The sequence below is a fragment of the Vicugna pacos genome, chromosome 23 (assembly GCF_048564905.1).
Source record: "Vicugna pacos chromosome 23, VicPac4, whole genome shotgun sequence".
Lineage (NCBI taxonomy): Eukaryota > Metazoa > Chordata > Mammalia > Artiodactyla > Camelidae > Vicugna > Vicugna pacos.
Genome location: NC_133009.1, coordinates 5517089 through 5526163, shown reverse-complemented (window position 1 = coordinate 5526163; position 9075 = coordinate 5517089). Strand labels below are relative to the sequence as shown.

Below are 9075 nucleotides of genomic sequence, written 5' to 3'. Positions count from 1 at the left end.
GGAGGTAATCAGGTTTACTTATTTTTATTATTATTATTTTCATTTTTCAGTTTTATTATGTAGAATTGTTACAGTTTGACTACACATATACAATGTATTGCATGTAAATACATATACACATTATACTGCACATATTTTTAAAATTTACATACATGTACTGTTCATTGTTTCTAAGAACATTTAGAAGTTTAGCTTTTTAAATTTTTATTTATATATATATATTTTATTGAAGTATAGTTGATTTATAATGTTTTCCATTATGGTTTATTACAGGATATTGAATATACTTCCTTGTGCTATACAGGAGGACCTTGCTGTCTATCTATTTTATATACAGTATTTTGTATCTGTTTTTAAGTTAGAGAATTTGATTTATATTTAATCTTTACTACATATGGTTATTATTACATGGATTACTAACACATTTGGGTTTAGACCTACCATATTGCTATTTTTTTTAATCCACCCTGCTTTGTTTCTCTCTCCTTTATTGATATTTTGAATTAGCTATTTTTTTAATATTGCATTTTCTCCCTCATTCAGTTTGGTAGTCTCATAACCTTTCACTATTCTTTTAGTGGCTGCTCTATTGATTACAAGAGGAAACCGTTACATATGAAAGTCAAATAAAGATTAGTGCTTTTTCCCCTTCCCTGACCACTGGTTGAGCGTTTACCAGCTCCAGCCCACCCCCCGGCTCTGAACACTGGTTTTGGTCCACTGGTCCTCCGCATCTATTGAAAGCTCTATTAATTTCTCAGCCTTAGAGCTTTACCTTTTTAAACTTAACATAGTTATAAAAGAAAAAAAAAGCCAACCACAAAATAAGAATTAATTCAGAAAGATATATATATATACCTTGCTATTAATAGCAACATTATTTATAATTGCCAAGATATGGAAGTATCCTAAGTGCACGTCAATAGATGAATGCATAAAGATGCAGCATATATATATATAATGGAATACAATTTTGCCATTTGCAGCCCTTCATTCACTTTTCTTTTCCACTTCAAAAAACTAGAATTTTAGAAGTGGCATACACATTTCCATTGCATCAAAAGGGACAAAATACCCAGAAATAAACCTAACCAAGGAAGTTATCTATACTCCAAAAACTGTAAAACACTGATGAAGGAAGCTGAAAATGTCACAAAGAAATGGAAAGATATCCCGTGCTCCTGGACTGGAAGAATCAACATTATCAAAATGACTGCATTACCCAAATCCACAGATCCAATGCAACCCCCATCAAATTACTCACAACATTTTTCACAGAACTAGAACAAACAATTCCAAAATTTATATGGAATCATAAAGACTCCGAACTGCCAAAGCAATTTTTTTTTTCTCTCTCTCTTATTTCTTTTTGTTCTCTTTTCTTATGGTTTGATGACTAGAGAAATTCCTTTAACATTTGTTGTAAAGCTGGTTTGGTGGTGCTGAATTCTTTTAGCTTTTGTTTATCTGTGAAGCTTTTGAATTTCTCCATCAAATTGGAATGAGAGCCTTGCTGGATAGCGTACTCTTGTTTGTAGGTTTTTCCCTTTCATCACTTCAAATATATCTTGCCACATCCTTCTGGCCTGTAGAGTTTCTGCTGAAAAATCAGCTGATAACCTTATGAGAGTCCCTTGTATGTTATTTGTTACTTTCCTCTTGCTAATTTTAATATTTTCTCCTTATCCTTAATTTTTGTCAATTTGATGGCTATGTGCTTCAGTGTGTTCCTCTTTGGGTTGATCCTGGGTGAAACTCAGCGCTTCCTGGATTTGGGTGACTGTTTCCTTTCCCAAGCTGGGGAAGTTTTTGGTTATTATCTCTTAAAGCATTTTCTCAGGTTCCTTCCCTCTCTCTTCTCTTTCTGGGACCCTTATAATGCGAATCTTAGTGTGCTTCATGTTGTCCCAGAGTTCTCTTAAACTATCCTCATTTCTTTTCATTCTTTTTACTTTTTTCTGTTCTGCAGTAGTGATTTCTACTAATCTGTCTTCTAGCTCACTGATCCGTTCTTCTGCCTCATTTAGTCTTGGTTCTTGGTTCCTTCTAGTGTGTTATTCATTTCAGTGATTTTATTCTTTAACTCTGTTTGGGTATTCTTTATGTTTTCCAACTCTTTACTAAAAACTTCATTCTGTGCATTTATACTCCTCTTGAGTTCTCTGAACATCCTCGCCATCATTACTTTAAACTCTTTCTCATATAAATTGCCTGTCTCCTCATCACTTATTTCTTCTTCTGGGATTTTTATCTTGTGCCTTGGCCTGGGAGATATTCCTCTGCTGCCTCATATTGTTTATCTTTCTATTTGTATGTTTAGGTATTATTATTTTTTTTTTTTAATGGAGGTACTGGGGATTGAACCCAGGACCTCGTGCATGCTAAGCATGCACTCTGCCAGTGAGCTATACCCTCCATCTCCCCTTGAGTCTTCACGGTAGCCCATTCCTGTGAGGGGGTATTATTCTGCCCAAGGCCACACACCTGGTGAGAAACTGGCAGAGCTGAGATTCAGAAGCCCCGGGAGGATGGTGCCTCCAGCGGTGTATTCAGGGCATGCTAAGGATCAAGACAGACACCATCTCCAGGACTGGATTTTGTATTTAGTGTCTGCCCACTTTCCTCCTTCTGCTGGTCCTTTGATCCATTCCATTGTGAGTGACAGATGGAGAATGGGGCCCTTTGCCTCCTTTGTGGCTGGAGAGAACCCACTTATGCAGGAAGCTAACCCCTCTTCCTGAAGTCTGGAAGGCCACAGGAAGTGGTATCCAGTTTGGCATTCTTCTCTCCATGGCCTCCCCTATGGCTCTGGGTCATCTGTGAAAATAGAATGAGGCCCAGATGACAGTTTCCCTGATCTGATATTGCCTTTCCCCAGTGAGATCTGCATCCATTCCTGGCACCCAGGGAGCTGAGGCCATCCAGATAGATTAAGGATCTCAATAGGAAGCATGGGTAATATAAGAGCAAGCACGGGGCTGAGTGTTAGGAGACCTGAGTTCTAGTCCTGACTGACACCAACCACTTCTGTGCCTTTTACCAATCACTAATTCATTCTACAAATACTGGTGCCCTCTGGATGCTGGCCTGTGGATATGATGGTGACCGGATGGACATGGTCTCTGCCCTCAGAGAGTTCTCAGTTTAGCGAGAAATAAACAAGCAGAACCTAGACAGAAGAAGATGTGTCCACAATGGGGAAAGAACAGAATGGCCTTGGGGTGTATAACAGGAGGGAGCCCCCAACCCAAAGAGGAGGAGGTTGGCCTGGGGCAACTTCTTGCAGACAGGGCCTTTTAAGCTGAGACTGTTAGCCAGATGAATCAACATTTTCTCGTAAGTAAGATGAAGGAATCATACAGGTGAGCCTAAAATTCCTTTCAAGCTTACTCTAGACTCCTATGGATTCTTCCCAGTATCCCCAACACCGAGCCCACTGCGAGGCACAAAAGAGGTGCTCAGTAGATGCCTATGAACCAAAGGCATGCCTGTGCAGTGAAATTTAAAGATGAAAGTGATTTCCATCCATTCCCAGCTAAACTGACATGGCAGGGGTGGAGGGTGGGAGCTGGGGGAGGCTGGGGAGGATAAGGGTAAATTTTCTGCACTCTTGGACCTTCCCCAATTCCATTTCAGCTTCCTTTGACCAGAATGTGAATCCCCATTTAGGAGGGCAAGTCACGGATAGCCAAAGTCTTCAGAGAAAATAGATCTCTCCAGTTCTAGTAGAGATGCAGACTGGTGGCCTCCGAGAAACTACCAGACAGGGCTTTAGTGATGAATGGACCTGGCTGCTGTCTGTCCACCACAGATAAGCAAGAGAGGCAGACAAACAGACACAGAGCAGGAACAGCATAAGACTCGGAAGTGATCTTAACTGCTGAAACTCAATGCTCAAATTCCTTAAAGGGAGACCTGATCTCTTGCAGAGTGAGACTAGCAGACAGGGAACCTGATTACATCAGGGACTTGGCTGCTGCCAGATATTGGGGAATTCCTGGGTCATGTGCCCGGATGTGCCCAGGAATCTGGGCTGAGCTGAGCCCTTTCAGTCCTTCCTGCCCCACCATCCAGTCCAGATTGGGAGGGGCATGCCCTATGGGTGATGGCTGTGTGAAGAACTCTGGGGATAACCATTATTGAGCCTCCTAGGTGCCTCACTGGCAAGACAATTAGGAACAAGCATCTGACCCAGTCTTTACATACTTCACAATCTGTGTGTGTGTCTGTGTGGGTCCAGATCAACAAAACAGGATGTTAATGTGGCTCAGAGCAAGGACTGCTGTGATGTGTGAAATGCAGGGTGCTACTGTGTGGGCAGGAGAGGGATACCAAGGCTGTGTTTTGGGGGTGAGATGGGGAGTGGGGGGGTAAGGCAGTTCTTCTGAAAAGGAAGTACATCTGAAAAAGAAGATGAATCTTGAGGGGTGACTGTCTAAGAATTAGCTCCCTGCTATCAAGTTTACAGTTTAGTAAGGAAAATAAGATAAATATACAATTTACCATATAATCCAAAGCAGAAAGTGGGAAGGCTTTTAAGACAGGTCCAAAATGCCATGTGGAAACAAGGTCCTTCGGTACAGTACAGGGAACTATATTCAAGACTTTGTAATAACCTATAATGAAAAGAACATGAAAAAAGATATGTATATATAGATGTATGACTGAATCACTATGCTGCACACCAGAAACTAACACAATGTTGTAAATCAACTATACTTCAATTTAAATAAACAAATGAATAGAGCACATCCACACACACACAAAATGGCACGTGGGGCTGAAAGGGTGAGTCATTCTGGCTCAGGGGCTGGAGAGAGGCCAGTCAGACCTTGAAGGGAGGGTAGAAATTGGTGAACTGTGATGAAAGACTTTCAGGGGTGGGGTGGGTGGGGTGGGAGTGAGGGGAGATGCCGAGAGAGCAGAGTAGCAGGGGTGGGGCAGGGAAGTAAATAAGGGCCAGCTGAGCACTCTCTGGATCTGATGAGCTACAGGGGGTCTCCCAGGTCCTAGAGCAACTCCTGCCTTGGGAGTTATCTCAGTATAGACGCCCAGGCAATCTGGCTCCAGAAACAGCATGCTCAGCCAGCATGCTTTGGCTTGGGGAGGATTCTTGATTGGCCCAAGTCTGAAGTATAGGGCCCCTCTTTCTTTTCCTCTGGGAAAAGGGCTGCTGCTGGCTGCAGGGATCAGCTTACCACCATTTTGCCTAAGACCTCAATCATTATATTTCTCTTCCCCAGAGCTCTGAATTACAGCCCTCAAGTCACTCTTGGGTGGTGGACAACATGGCCTGGAAGGTGTTGGCCTCCCTTTCTCAGGGGCTGGTGGAACCTGCTCTTTGGAAGAGCAAGATTGGGAAGTGGGAGTCTAAAGAGAGTGTTGCGAATGCTGCAAATCTCTGGCAAATTGGGATGCTTGACTCAATGCTGCCCTCTGCTGACCAAACTAAGCCTAGCAAGTTTTGTGGGCTGCCCAAGGCTGTGACCGTAAGAGGGGGTCTGCTTAGGCAATTTGTTTCTTCAGTGAGCCAAACATTTGTTTGTTCATTCATTCATTTGTTCACTTAGCAAATATGTACTGAGCAACTCCAGTAATAGGTATAATGTTATCTAACATTTATTGAGCCAGCCCTGGTTCTAAGTGTCTTAGGCATACTGTCATGTCCAAGACCACGCAGTTCTAGCTAGGAATAACGGAGCTGGGAGGCAAACCCTGTCAGTCTGACGTTACCGCTCAAGTCCCTAAGGCTCACACTGCCTTGTGTGCCCAAATGGACTTTGGAAGAACAAGATGGAACTGGTGAGCTACTTAAATTCTAAATTCTCATAAGCCTTACCAAGAATTTTGGGAATTCTCTGCTGCAGACACTGAAAACAGTCCCCAGGCTGTCGATTACAACGGGAAACTGAAGGTTATTCACAGGCCAGGCCTGGGAGGGATGTGATCCAAGGAGAAACTAGCTCTTCTGGCCACGCCAGAGAGCTTGCCTGTCTCCTGCCTGGAGTAGCAGGGAAAACACGCACAGACGGACAGGAGTCAGGAGTCCTGGGTTCCAGCTCCTCTTGTACCACTAACCCACACCATGGTCATGGCCAAGGACCTTCTCTCTTAGGGGTCAGTTTCCCCATTGATATAAAGGGGTTTGGATAAATCAACTCTGAGTTCCATTTCAACTCTGCTGTAGCTTCTCTGCGGTATTTCAGCAGGGACAAACTAGAAATGTCAATCACACTTGTTCTTCTGCCCACCTGGCAACCAATTCTCTCAATACAGGACCCTCAGGAGCCCTGTGCCCTCTACCCAGACTGGCATGATGTTTTGGCTCAGGAATCTGGCAACCTGGGCTCCAGGCCCTGCTCTGCTCTGCCACTCTTTGACTATGACTATCCCTCATCTCTTGGCAACTCTGTGGGTGAAAATTACTCTTTTTGCATACAGCAAACATACTTACTGTGTGCTGGCCTCTGTATGAATGAACTCAATCCTCACCACAACTCTACAAAGTAGGTATTAACATGTGATGTCCCCCATTGCACAGATGAGGAAACTGAAACATAGAGAAATTAAATAACTGCCCGTGCAGGCTTATTACAGAGCTGGCAAGTGATGGAGTCAGATTGGAGCGCAGGCAACCTGGCTCCAGAAACAGAAGGCTCAGCCAGCATACTTTGGCTTGGGGAGGATTCTTGATTGGCCCATGTCTCAAGTAGACTAAGCTCCCTAAGTCAGAGTTCCTTCGACCTGAAATGTGCCCCACGACCTCTTTGTGGACTTGCTGTGGGATGAAACAAGATGGGAAGCTGCCAGACTGATGGTTTCCTGTCTGCTTGGGTTTGGCTGGGCTCTGGTCTTCCCAGGTCCCCTCCCCTCAATTCTGACAGAGACAGAGTGTGTGTTTGTGTGGTCGTGGTAGGAGCTATGACAACATATCCCTGAGCTACAGCTGATCTGATCTGGGATAAAGGACTGTTAAGATAAGCTCAGGGCTAGGAAGTGGTCATTGAAACCACCTAAGGCTGGAGCTCTGTGCTGGAGGGGGGGGCGCGGGGAGGGGTAGAGGGTGCAGCCTCACTCAGGGGAGAAAAGGGAGGGCTTTTGAATTACTCTCAGTACTGATTTTTTTTTTTAAATGCCAAAACAAGGGTTCTTGTTGAGAGTTGGGAGACGGGTGGCTGGATATTTATGTAGATTTAAAGTCTAGGGCTGCTAGTCTATATTTTTGAAAGGAGTCCCCTTGCCCCAAAGATCTTTTTTTTTTTTCTGTCCTTCATTTCTGTGCTCTTTTCTCAGTCTCTAAGGTTGTATCACTCCCATTTCTGGGGGATTGAGAAGTAGAGGGGGACACCTATGCTTAAGACTGGGGTAAAAGCTTTCATGGGATCCATCCATTGGGTATCCAGTCACCAAGCACTTTTCACTAACTCACTCTGGTGTTTGTTTTGTTTTGTTTTGTTTTGTTTTGCTTTGTTTTGTTTTTTTAAGCCCTGGTGTGCTTTTGTTTTAAGTCATCTAAGATCCTTGATGGACTGAGATGGGAAATAAGTAAATAAAAATAACCCCCATCTTCACAGGGGTTCACACTTTCACATCTGCTACTTGACTGAGCCTTCACTGACCCTGTGAAGGCAGGGCCTCGGGTTAGATCCTGGGCTACAGAAACTACTGGTGTAGTTGAGGCAGGGGTACCTGAGCCTCGGAATGGCGGTCAGAGAATGGGTTTCCATTCCAGGCTCTGCCCCTTGTGGCCACATGGCCTGGGGCAGGTGACTCAGTCTTTTCAGTTCCTATTGGTCCAAGGAGACCCTGAATGTGAAGGCTCCTTGTAAGCCGGTAGAGACTCCCCATCAGCCAGGGGTGTATGGCTGTGCATGCGGTGGCTCAGAGCTCAGTACTTCATACTCTATTTAAATGCTGCTCTCTTGGGAAAGGGGATAGCTCAGTGGTAGAGCATGTGCTTAGCATACACAAGGTCCTGGGTTCAATCCCCAGTGCCTCCATTAAAAAAAAAGACATTAATTGCTGCTCCCTTGAAGGGGCCGAGTGTCTTCTTCCTCCTGCCTGCCTCCACAGCTGCCACTTGTACTCAGGGAGGACCAGGCAGGGCAGGGCATGGGAGGTGTGCCCAGGAGGGAGGCGGAAGGAGGGTCTGCCTGGTTCCGGTGCCGCCTCCCTGTGGGTGCCTGGCTCCCACTGGCAACCTTAGTCCTTTGCCTCCGAAGCTGATCCTGGAATGTAAACCCCAAGCAAAGCACTCTTTGGCCAGGTCACCAGCTCCTGGCCCTCAGCTAGCCAAGGTGGGAGCCAGCATTTCTCTTGGCCCTGAGTGACACTAGTGCAATCTGGTGCTGGAGGCTGTTACCACAAGCCTGGATTAACAGGTTGGCTGTCGCCCACAGCTTCTGAAAAGCCCCATCCTGACCCATCACTCCTGTCAGAGCCCTCCGCGCAGGGGAGAGGGAACCCACTCCCCAAGCAGGGGGATTTGAAGTCTTGCTGATTTTCGGGATCTGCATCCTCGTGCTCGTGCCAGCCAGATGGGCTCCGAGGAAGGTGGGCGTTGTAGAGGGCACTCTCAAAGCCGGCATTCTCTGGGCGCTTTAGTTTCTGACTTGCAGTTTAGCCGTTGCTACACATTTATTCCATTCAGTTACTTGTTACGTGTTTAGGCACCGTGCGCCCAACACTGAGATGCTCTGGGCCCACAAAGGTTAACGATATCTGCAGGGTCCTGAGGGGAACCTGTGTGAATGGGGGTGAGGTGGGGAGACAGTGGCTTGCACTCATCAGGTACACAAGGGAGGGGGCATGCTGCATCCTGGGGGGAGGGACAGGCTGGGCTGGATGGGGAGGCAAGCAGCAGGGACAGTCCTCCGGGAGCAGCTTGCTCCCAGTGGTCTCCCGCAGGCAACACCGGACAGAGGTGAGGAAGGGAGACAGGAAGGGCAGGAGTTTTGTGAATGGTCTTAGAAGCCAAGACGGAGGCTTGGGAATCGCCTGGAGGACCAAGGGGAGCTGAGGGAGGGTGTTTAAGCTCTGTGACGATGTCGGCAGACTTGTAGATGAGAAGTGTCT

The 9075-nt window shown here is 45.7% G+C and overlaps 1 long non-coding RNA gene across 1 annotated transcript; it reads right to left on the bottom strand.

Moving 5' to 3' along the window:
* Positions 1-2583: 2583 nt before the first annotated feature.
* LOC140688597 (uncharacterized) lies at positions 2584-6803 on the bottom strand. The gene is made up of 4 exons (XR_012063295.1): positions 6671-6803; positions 6455-6550; positions 4504-4616; positions 2584-2817 (listed from the first exon to the last, which is right to left on the bottom strand). It is a non-coding gene; the product is annotated as an uncharacterized lncRNA (long non-coding RNA).
* Positions 6804-9075: the final 2272 nt, after the last annotated feature.